Source organism: Enoplosus armatus, chromosome 14, assembly GCF_043641665.1.
Source record: "Enoplosus armatus isolate fEnoArm2 chromosome 14, fEnoArm2.hap1, whole genome shotgun sequence".
Lineage (NCBI taxonomy): Eukaryota > Metazoa > Chordata > Actinopteri > Centrarchiformes > Enoplosidae > Enoplosus > Enoplosus armatus.
This window is the reverse complement of record NC_092193.1, coordinates 4,749,724-4,762,479: the sequence shown is the minus strand read 5'-3', so window position 1 is coordinate 4,762,479 and position 12,756 is coordinate 4,749,724.

Sequence of the window (12,756 nt, the reverse complement as noted above, 5' to 3'; positions counted from 1 at the left end):
AACACAAGTAAGGGGACTTTGAGTGAAGATGTTTTTGTCAAAAGAAATCTCTTTTACGTCAAAATATTATTGCTTTATTCTATTATAATCTGCAGAATTGTAGTACTTCATTGATGGGCTTCCAACCAATAACTCGATAAATTATGTATAATAAACCTGCAGTATTCCATTTTTCAAGGTTCAAAGAGCTCGTCTTTTGATGTTGACTCTCAAAAAAAATACCACAGTTACATCCCAGATGCTTGAATTCATTCATTTCGAACCCTCCCAGAATTTGTCTTCAAGGTCAAGATTGAACTCCATCCTTGCATTATTTTCCATCTCACACACCTCGTTTCACCTTGAAATAGTCAGACACAGTAGAAAAGCAGTTTCCTTGTGACTTGAACGAAAAAGAAAACTTCAGGACTTATGAAATCTGCAGCATACAAGCGTTTAAGTGTGATTGTTTTCCTCTTGGTGTTTCTCCTATATTCAGACAGCAGATATAGATGAAAAGCATTCTGAGCTGAGTCCAGCTAATACTGCAGTTACTGCCTTTTGTGAAAACTTGATCGTGAGGCGATTTATTGCTCCGACTAGCACGTATTGTCTGTATAGCCAAAGCCTGATGGATGTTATTCCTCTGTGCCACAGAGCTCCATTGTTGTCAAGAAACTTTTAAAAACACACCAATGAGCCACACTGTTGCACTGGGTGACATGTTCCTTCATTACCAGGAAAACAAATACGTCCTCCTGCTGCTGTGAATGCTCACTAGAGCAGCAAATGTGCATCAATCCGCGGCTGAAAATATTCCCCAACAAGCACACAGTTTACTCCTGTTTCAGTAACAGTGCCCCAGCTGTCTCAGGAAGCGACTGAGCCTTTTTTTTTTTAAATGTGTTTGCATGTGTGTACGCAGGTTTGTTTATGTAATAAATATGTTTGTTTGTCTGAATATGTGTGAATCGTATTTTCCTTGTGAAGTACTGTGCAATCAATTAAACTGCATATTTATGACCCATTTCTAAGGGTCACGTCTTTAGCAGGAGCCAATGGGATTGGGAGTGGGGCCACAGACAGGGTAGTCAGAAGGTTTCAACACATTGTTGGTTTTGGTATTTTCATGGGCTTTGTTGACAACAGAGTAACACCTTAAAGTTGGATTCTTAGATCCGAAATCTGGGATTTTCTAGCTGCCTTCACTCTCAGACTTACAGACAGAATAAACAGAATGAATGACTTTGTCAACTGTAACACTGTGAGACTTGTTTGGACCCTTTAGATGTACACCTGCTGTACGGGGGGGGGGGTTCTTACCTCTGTCCATCACTGCACCTCCACACAGAGGAAGACCACTCTCAGCGGGGAGGAGAGGAAAGGGGCTGCTCTGTACCAGCTGGAGGATGGACGGATGGAGGATGAGATGGAAGGATGGTTGAAATGGGAACATGGATCTTTCAACACAACATAGTCTGACACTTTGTGCACAAAACATCAGGAACATCAGGGGAAGTTTTGGATCTATTCATGATTTGACTTCAGAAGTTAATGTAGTTGAGAGGAGGCAGAAAAGTTAAAGAAGCACTTTGGATGATTAAGACATGAATCAACTTAATAGCAGGAAGGTGGTTCTGATATTTTGTACACTGGTGGCCCCATTTAAAATAGAAATATGTAAGAAACTTAATTACAATGCATGATATTAAGAGTTTTATTCCATACTGGGATTTTAATTTACAAAAAACGAATGATAAATCTTTAAATGGACTGCGCTTTTACCGACAAAGCGCATCCCTACGAATCCCTAGTCTTACAGAATGAATCATATAATTAAACAAAGTACGGTGCTTTCTGAAGGATGGTAGGTAACCTCAGCCCTTGGTTTGCCTGTGAATGTGATATAATTTAACACAGGGCCTTCCCTCTACATTAGAGGATCAGTCAGTTAGTCAATTTCACATTAAATGATAAAGTTTTTGTAATGATTTCTGCCAGTTTTATATTAAATGATAAAGTTGAAGTAATTGTTTCTATTAAAGTTGGTCCATTTTTAAATATTAAGTCATACAGTTGAGGTAATTATTTTTATTTCAAGTGTTTTTGGAATAAAACTCTTCTTAAAGGACTACACCCAGCCTTTGGAAAACTGATCAAACTGCAGCTTATGTGATCTCCCAGAGACAAAAGAAATGCTCTTGTAATCATTTTATATAAAAAGTGATATAATTAGGAGCCAGTTTTCCAAACAGCGAAGTCCTTTAAGTTGTGATATGAGATGTAGAGACGGGGTGATGACCTGATGGCTGGGTGGTGGTGGCGGTGGTGGTGGTGGGTGTCCTGGATAGTTGACCAGGATGAGTTTGCTGAAGTTGAACTTGTAGGTGAATCTTTTCCCTTTGGTCTTGTGCAGGATGCGTTTGTTGTAGTAGTATCTGGAAGTACAATGTTTTCTGTGTCAGACGAAGACACTCTGACCGTGTCTGCTTGTACTGGATGTGTGTGTTTATGCCAGGCTGTAATGTCTATGGTATACACTCATGTTCCTGTAGGGCACTTTAGATAAAAGTGCTTCGCAAATGGCACATGTTGAATCTGTGGGCATGTTTGGTTTTAAATTTTAATTTGACAGCATATGTTGGCGAGGAGAACATTTTATTTACAGCCTCCGCCTGAGGGGAGAAGCTGCACGGAGAAGGAGGATTACACACTTTCACCGTTAAAGAACTGCAACCCATGGGTGTGTGTGTATATGCCGCATGTGTGTCAGTATTAATGTGTCCACTTTCCTCGTGCATTTTGCATCACCTGAGCGCGCGGCTGAGCTTGTCGTAGTTCATGTGTGGTTTGCCCTTCCTCTCCCCCCACAGCCTGGCCAGCCTCTCGGGGTCCCGGATGACGAACTCGCCCCACTCGCCTCCCCAGCCGATGGCCCCGCCCTCGCCCCGTCCCAGCAGCTCCAGCAGGAAGTGCCACAGCTGGACCTGCCTGGAGCCGGGCGACCAGGCTGGTTTGTAGGCCCAGTCAGGGAACAGCACTGCTGGAGAGACACGAGGAAGTCTTGTAAATGAGCGGGAAGTCGCTGACATGCTGCTTATTGCTTATGAATGACAGGTGAAGTGGTGTGGTATTGACATGTCCCTGCCAGGCTGATACCACTCATGTCTGTGCAGTAAATAGGATGCAACTGAGCAAACCAGATATAACATGTTCATTAGTGAGCCTCCTAGTGAGGTAGGCAGATGTAGTTACTTTTGAACAGAGCCAGGCTAGCTCTTTCCCCCTGTTTCCGGTCTTTATGCTAAGCTAAGCTAACCAGCTGCTGACATACAAAATGAGAGAGGTATCGTTCTTCTCTTCTACTGTAAAGTGAAGAAGTGTATTTCCCAAAATAATGAGCAGTTTCGGCCATAACAAAGGCCCCCCATCAGACTAAAGCCAGCATTTTCAGAATGACAGATTTACACTGACTGATCCATCTTTGGTTCACTTGTTAGATGAGTGGTTCATTTATTTGAATGCACCATGTTTTATATCATGCAATATCTGGGATACAAGTGATTTGATTTTAATGTTTGGGGAGTTGTGCATCTTATTGATACATTTTGGTATTTTTACTTCCTGTTTCAAACTAAAAACTACTGCATGTGTTAAATACAGTTTTCCTCATACAGTCTGAATCGTGTTTTGATAAATCTTGAGAGAATGACACGTCGTTACTTTTGTTCATGACATGATGCATGTCTCCATCAGAATAAAGTAAACATCAGTAAACTAAACAGGAGTTTACTCTGATGAACACGTGCGTCATGTCAAAACAATAGTCGCTGCAACTCATTAAAAAGCTCTTAATATAACCGCGTGCTCCAGACCTCATTATTCAGTTGTCTGTTGAGTCACTGGTTTGAGCTCAGAGTAAGCTGATGTGCTGAGATTCCTTCATCCTTTTTCTACATTGATTGTTTGCCCATTTGCTCATTAATTTGTTAATTAGTTTGCACAACAATGTGTCACAAATAACTATTTATTTGATGGGAAAATGAAACATTTCACTCCTCAAAATTAGCAATTAATGTGCCATTTGAAGCGGAGAAGTTGGTAAATAGTTGTCTCAACAAGCCACGCCATGCAAAATTTTATCTAGGGCCAGAGAGGACATATAGACAGTATGTGTAATTATTTCTTCCATTATCTTTTCCTGTGATCATGAAGCTTTGTTTTCCTGTGAGCGCAAAACTAATCCCTCCTTCATTATGACAAAACAATTTCAAGCCCATTATGTTATGTTATGTTATGTCTTGAGTTCACAACATGATTGTTTGTTGAAAAGGTTTAAGTTTCTCACAGCAAAACACAAATCCTCCATTTAGACATTTAAAGAAAAGTCACATCCTGCTTCTTCAGTTTAACATTTGAACTTCAGTTCAAACAAACCTGAAATTTGACGTAAAAATCTTATTGTATGGCTAATGCCTTAATTCAGTGTGTGTGTGTGTGAAGACTTGTTTAGCTCTGCGCTTAGCTAGCATCATATCGAAAAATATTATTTTTTGTTATGAAATTAAATAGATTGATAACCAGGACAAATGGATGTCTTGTGGTAAAGGAATCATTATTTTGTCAACAAAACATCCTGGATGTCCGCTCTGGTCCCCCGTAGTCGACGGCACACCTTCGATTTTAACTTTAAGTTTAAATTACTGCGATTGAGCTACAGGGGGCGCTAATTCTCACAGGTCAAAACAGGGCAACTTACAATATTGGTTGCTGATTGGTCACGAGGGGTCTTTTATGATTTTATCTATTTTTATCATGCGACTGCACTATAGGCAGATTCCCACTGGAAAGAATGAATATGTAATAACTCTTACATAAATGTGGAAGATCTCCCACACAAATGACGACCCACACACATGTAAATAACTGAGACGAAGACACACACTTACTTCTGCTCCAGTACGGCGGTGAAAGGTGTCCTACTGAAGAGCTACAGCTGCACTGCATCTGAAAACACACCACAAAATAAAATCAGATAAAACTGCTGAGTATCTTCATCACCGTGATCACCATCACAAGAGAGGCGGGAAAAGAAAAAAATATATATTAATTAGCTGTCATGTGGTGTTAAATTAGCCATCACAACAAAGCTGATTACAGCAGCTTCTGCTCTCAGTTTCACTTCACTAAAATTAAATCATCTTCACACATATTAATTTAATGACAAATCTAAACAAAGAACAAAGACTCCAGATCTCCAGCCTGTATATTGCATCAATATCAATATAATTGTAAGTAGATATAAAGTTTATTGATCTCAGTTCGTAATGTGTTTGAAATTACATTTACTAATCCAATAGCTGATTAAAGCAGATCAGATTATGTTGCAGTAAAAGAAAGTGTGAAAAGCATCATTTTCCCTGCAGATACTGTTTAGTATTTTCTATATTTCTTCTATAATTTCATCCTATAAACACACACATCGTCCACCCACAGACACATTGACCTTCTCAGGCGGTTCAGAGCAGCAGAGACACCCACCATCTTCCATGAAAGGCTGGAAAGTCATCTCTCCCAGAAGTACTTCACATAACCCTTTTCCCCCACTGAATGATGTCTCCTCTCCTTTAAGCCCTCTTCCACGAGCTGTAATATCCTCTTATCTCGGAGCAACAAAAAAACGATGCCACCCCCCCCCCCACACACACACACTCACACATGATCATTGCAGGGTCGCAGGGACATTATCAGGAAACTAGGAGAGCTGAGCCACAGACATTTGACTTTCAGAGCAGCATTTAGTCAAAACAGGCTCCAAAATGTTCTGCTTTCAAAAGACGTTAACAAAAAAAACAATTTAAACAACCATGCTGAAAATACAACCATGCTGAAACAGGTTTCCTCTGCAATTTTATGCAAACTTTGGCTCTGATATTTGTACTCCCCCCCCCCCTTTTTTATTAGCTGTTTTGTTGGTCAACTACAAATTAAAGTGTGTCCCACAGGATAAGAGCATCAATAAGTGCCTAAACATGCAAATCTAAAGCCACCGTTAATCTAATGATAGCCAGAATTATGCTGAATGCTACAATCAAAAATGATAAGTGGAAATCATCATGCCAGTCAAGCACAAAAGGACGACAGAGAGAGGATTTGTTTTTTTCAAGTAGATAAAGTAGTCGTAATTTAACAAATCACTTACTAGAATTCTGCCTTACAATCATCTGGTTTACAAAGAGTGAGCTAATTAAAGTGTAATAATAATTCCGTTGGTCCTGTTACCTTGATTGGAGCAGGAGTGGAAACACCTTCGTTAGATGAATAACAATGATCAGTTTGTCTGCCAGCCCACTTCAAGTCTGGGAGGACTGAAGGATTGATGGACCGAATCTTAAACCCTCTGTTTCATCTCACCCCCAACCACACACACACACACACACACACACACACTCACACACACTTCCACCTCCCCCTCTCTCTCTCCTACAACATCCCTCCCTCTCTCCCCCATCCCAGAATTAGGGACACTATGTCAAAACTAAAAGATCTCATACTGATTGATGTTGGCTCCTTTTGAGTTCCTTTGAGTGTCTTTAAAAGTGTCTCAACTCTAAAAAATAACAAATCACAAAGAAAAAACTGTTTTCTTGGAAGTTGGGACAGATTAGTCTGTTGATTAATCAATTAGTTGGGCAATAGAAGTTTAATCAACAACAATTTTGATAATCGATATGTATATCTAGGGCAGTTTACTAATATATATGACAAAGAAAAGCAGCAAATCCTCACATTTGAGCCATTAGAATTAAAGAATGTTTCAAGCAAAAATGTCAAATTATTAATTGATAATCAAAATAGTCGCTACCTAATTTTCCTTCAATTGACTAATGGATAATTATTTCAGCTCTGTTTATGATTTAAGACATTAATCAAGCGAAAATGTTCTTAACTGTTGGTCGGACAAAACATGCTAACTGATGATATCAACTTTGACTCTATTAAGAACGGCATTTTTCACTTTTTCTTGATATTTTATTGACTAAACAATTAATCAATTCATCCCAAAAACAGTTGAGAGACTAATTTAGGAACCGTAGTTGCAGCCCCTCATGGGATGCCCACTAGGAGTTGTTTGTAAGCAGAGACGAGTCTAGGTCAACTGCTGCTCTCACCCAGAGCGGAAAAGGGCAACAGTAAAGTAGTCTTACATTACCATCATTACAAGTGAGAGTATAAAGGGTCAGACCTGAAAAGAAGCACAAGGAAAAAAGGAAAAATAATCCGGTGGGAAATAGGTGAAGGTGCTCTAATACGCTCGGGATTGCAGCGTATTACAGCGAGCCGAGGGGAAAGATATGATTGAGCGACGTGAAGGTGACTGGAGGTTTTCTCCTCGCTGAATCAAATAGGTGATGAACTCAACACCAGAGTCACACTACAGCTGCTTTTCACTCGACAGGAGTGACCTTGGTCAAGGTCAACAGGCCGTTCAATACTCTGCCGCACAGGCTGTTAGAGGTGGAGGCAGCGGTGACACATTTTGCTCGAGCAGACGTCTTATAGTGGCCCCTCAAGTACTCCAGTCTCGAGTACTTGTCTCGCTCCAGTGAAACTGAAGCTGAATTCATACGGCTTAGACCACAAGAGGTAACATTACAACACTGACAAATCACATCACTAAGATTTGTTTTGGCAGAAACTATTTATAAGAGCATTTAATGGCCCATTAAATCTTTTTCTTTGCAGGGACACATTTTTAATATGTGGGAAGCTCAAATGGGCCTTTAAATAATTGTGTTTAAAAAATTTTTTCAATAGAATGAATTTAAACGTAAACACAATTAGATGAAATTATTGAATTATAAATCAATTTTTAAAATGTATAAATATTTTTCATGGCACTAATAACACGGCTTTTAACGAAGAAGGCGCAAAACGTGTTGATTATATTTATAAAGACTATAAAAATGTAAATAGAGGAAGCACAGTCAGAAATATGTCTGGATATTGAACTCAAGTACCGAAAGTTGGCATCGAGTGTCTGGACAGATTATTAATCTTTATCCCTGATGAGATAGTTCCTGCTTTAAATCACTATTTTATTTAGGCAAAGTTGTTGTGCGAATATTGATACCACTCTCATGTCTGTACAGTAAATATGAAGCTATAAGACCAGCAGCTGGTTAGCTTAGCTTAGCACAAAGACTGGAAACAGGAGGAAACAGCTAGCCTACCTCTGTCCAAAGGTAACAAAATCCACCTACCAGCACCTCTAAAGTTGGCTAATTAACACGATATATCTCATTTGTCAAATCCACACAAAAAAGTTGTAGTCTTAGTACAAGTCTTAGTAGGGAGGTTATGTACCTGTGGCTGTGGAGTCTCCGCTGGTTGCCTGGCAGCCTCATGGTGACGAATGCCAATAAGCTAATTATGTGAATATTTTCATATATTTCATATATTTTCATTCTCATCAAACTCGAAGAAAGCAAATTAGCATATTTCCCAAACTATTCCTTTACATTTGAGAAGTTCTGCTTCTTTCGTTTAATAAAGGATTTCGTAGGAAAACATGTTCATATATCTTATAGAGTTTTGTTTTATTATCGGTGCCAAAACCAAGTTATTAGATCTGCACTGGTATCGGAAATTTCAAATGATTCCCAGCCCTAATCAGAAAACAGGTGAAAACATTAATACATAGACAAATGGAATCTGAAAGTATGTTTTCCAAAGTGGTTTCGGTGAGATGTGGGCTACAAGATGATTCTGGACTACTTAGCCCAAACAAAGTGTTGCTGTGTTTGTAGGTGGATTAGCTGTTTTCACTGCAGCAGAGAAGGAGACAGAGAGAAGAGAAGCTCCCAGCAGCAATCCATTTAGGCTTATAATATACATGCATCCCTATACATCCCTCGAACACACACACACACACACACACACACACACACTTATCGTCCCTCTGATGCGATAGCTGACACCGGAGGCTTTTAATTCCAGTGTAAATACAAATACTCTCCCAGACAGCTATCAATTATGCATGCCGCTAATTGAGTTGAATGTTGTGCTTTTAGCAGCCCAGGGACCCGGGGTCACATGCAAAAGGCTTGAAACCAAACACACACACACACACACACACATATTTGCAATTATATACTTGTGGGGACCCTTATTGATGTGATGCATTCCCTAGCCGCTAACTTTAACCTTAATAAAGTGTAGAATTGATTTAATTTGATGATTTTGCAGACCATACTGTAGTGTTTCCATGCTGTGGGTGGCCATTGGTTTACATTAATTTCCATATGGTGTGAAAATCAATTGGCAGACTCCTTGAACCTGCTAGAATAATGTAATCCATCAAAGTAAATGTTCAGCCTGCATTCATTTTTGTAGTTTATATTATTGTTAGTATAGATACTGCACTTACTGCATTACCGTGTGCAATGCAGGAATTTTTCTTCAGTGTGATGGATTACTCAAATCACTAGTTTCATGAGGCTGCAAATATAATAATATACAGCATGTCTGGAAACTACATGGTCATCTTAAACTTGCAAAAACACTAGTATGGACCTTCAACCATCACAGCTCCAACCCTCAACATAGGCCTACTTTTAACCTTAATCTTAAAACCAAGTCTTAAAGACACCGAAAACCTGTTTCTTTAAGAAATAGTTTCAGTCATAAGTTCCACTCTCTGGTATGAAGCTGGAACAAGTGGGTGATTAGCTTAGCTTAGCATTAAAAAAAAGACTAGAAGCAGGGGGAAACGGCGAAATATGCCCACCAGCACCTCTAAAGCTCACTAATTGACACAAACAAAAATGTAAAAATTTGAATTTTGGGTTTTAGTGGGAGTTATGTTATACTATACTGTCATACATACACGTGTTGTTGTTTGCTTATGTTGCCATGGAGACGCAACTGACAAATCAGATCCAATCAACCAAGTTTTTGAGTGTTAAAGAATGTTAACACTTGTATTATTAATCATTTAGATACACATATTTAATGTTATAAAGAAATGCTTAATACTTGGAAAGAAACATTTGACATAACAACCACCACTCAAGGTCCACTTACTTGCTTCTCCTGGAGCTTTCAACGGCATCACACAGTATTTATCAGCAGATGCTCCAGTTTGTTTCCTCAGTTGTTGTTTTTTCAACAAAAGTTCAACTTTTAAAACAAACATGGAGGTTTGACAATCTGCAGTTACATGACAACTGAGCAAACTTTGCTGATGAAGACCGTGTGATTCTGTTGAAGGCTCCAGAATGGAGTGGACCTTGAGTGGAGATTGCTTTGTCAGTTTCCATGTGCTTCAACCCTCAAACAGCCCTCGGAAGCAGTGAGGACCAACCAAAAATGTCTCCACTTTCCAAAAATGCTCTCAATCTCAACCACCACAACTCAAATTGGTCCTCTCAAAGATAGAAGTAGACACACACAATAAAAAACACAGCTGCTGCTCATGGATTGCCACAGACACATCTTTGTACACACACACACACACACACACACACACACACACACACACACACACAACAAAGGAAGAGGCCTCACACTGAGTATAAAAGCTGACAGTTTGGAAATTGAGCCTTCGGACTGATGGAGCCGCCCAGGCAGAACCAGATGACAGAAAGCGAGATTTAAACAAACGGGCTGAATATTGAGGCGAGCAGCGTTGTCAGGGGAATATTACTTTAAAGATGTAATATAAACACAGGATTGTAAGAAGAAAACCCGCTCCTCTGCCTTATTTACTCTGCAGTGTTTCTGTGCAAGATATTAGCCCGGTCTATCACCAACAGAAGCTGTAAAGGACAAAAAACAAATATAATGAAGGAATTCTGCCTGGGTATAATAAAACGTTACATTCCCTGAGGGGCAATTTAGGTGGCAGCACACAAAAAAACTGGCCCTGAGACTGGAATTTGCTTTCAACCGAGATTGTCATCCTCTCCTTCGGCGAGCGGCATTATCTCCTCTGTGACGAACTGTGTGTGTGTGTGTGTTTGTGCGTGGATAGAGGATGAGGAGGATGAAGAGCATGAGGAGGAGAGAGGAGAGTGAGGAGAGGGAGGGGCAGGGGGGTTAGTCTGGATTTGATCCCCACTAAAAGGACTGTTTGTTTTACAGCTGACGACCCCGGAGTTTAATCTGGTGCTTAGCTGCCTGCTCAGTCTCTCCTCTCCCTGCATCCTCTCAACCTCTCTCTCTCTCTCTCTCTTTTCCATTCATCTCTCTCTTTCTCACTCACTCAATCATATCATCCTCTCGCAGCAAGTTAACCCCCCCCCCCCTTCACCACCACCTCTCCATCATCCTCCTCTCTCCATCCCTCCATCCCTTGTCATCTCCTTATTTCTCTTCTCTTTGCAGCGCCAGGAGCGGTTGTTCACAATTTACATTTAACTGGATCCATCAGGTTGTGTGTTATGCGTAAAATTAAGCGGTGTTACATCATACAGTACAGTGGGTGCATGTGTGTGTGTGTGTGTGTGTGTGTGTGTGTGTGTGTGTGCGTGTGTGTGTGTGTGGGATGATGGGAAGGAGTGTAGATTGATGGTTTCAGGGCCTGAAATGTGTTCATGTGTGTGAGTGTGAGACAGGAGGACAATAGTGAGAGTGTATGTTAAACAGGATGATGGTGTTGCAGCAGATGAGGGTCATGCTCCGGGACTTAAGGGTCAAATCCTGTTAGAAGTAAGAGGGATCAAGGCTTTAGCAAGGCGCTGCTTTTTTTTTTACTGCTGCAATATTCACTGACACTGTGCAAGAGGATCTCTGTGAGTGTGTGTGATAGACATTCAGAGTGTGTGTGTGTGTCTGTGGAAAAGCTTAAAACCGCTTAGTTTGATTTGTCTGAGCTCAGTTAAAACGTGAGCAATGTAACAGAGGAAGATGATTTATTGTATCAGGATAAACCCCTTGAGATGTATCATCTCGTTTGGGTGAGATAGCAGTAGAAGAAGAACCTCTTAACAAACTGTTTCCCCCTTCAGTTTCCCTTTAAAGTTAAAATCATTTTTGTCAGACAGTATATTTTCTGAATGAGCTTTTCATTGAGCTCTAGGATGCTTAAACTGAGTGAAATATTCAAAGACTCCTTGTTTTTATCGCTGCACCGTTCAATCAAATTGAATTATTCTGGTTGTCTTGTGCATCGTTTTAGACACATTTCCCCCAAATTCAGAAACATTTGGTGTCTTTGGGAAATGTTGGGATCTGGACTAGAATTTAATTTTGGGTTTGAACAAAGTTTGGAGAAATAACATGACTTTGTAATGACTTCTGGTGCATTGTGGCACATTACAAGCGGATTATTGGGCGATTACAAGCATACAAACTTTCCCACAATGTAATCATGGGACCAAACTTTATCAAAGAATCAGAATCAGAAATACTTTATTGATCCCCCGGGGGGAAATTATACAGTACTGGTGCTCCCACTCAAGAGTAGAGAGCAGCATAAATTTAGAAATAAAAGTATGTACAAAAATAACATATAAAAATAAGGAATAAAAAATATACACATTTACAATATTTAAGTGAAAAATAAAAGTAAAAGATATATACAATAACAGTGTATATGTATGTATGTATATATATGTATGTATTGCACCGTTGTGTATATTTAAAGAATAAATAATGAGGTAGTACATGACAGGTGAAGTAGGTCTGACACTGAGGGAGGAGTCGAACAGTTTGATGCCCACAGGCAGGAATGATCTCCTGTGGCGCTCAGTTGTACATTTGGGAGGAATGAGT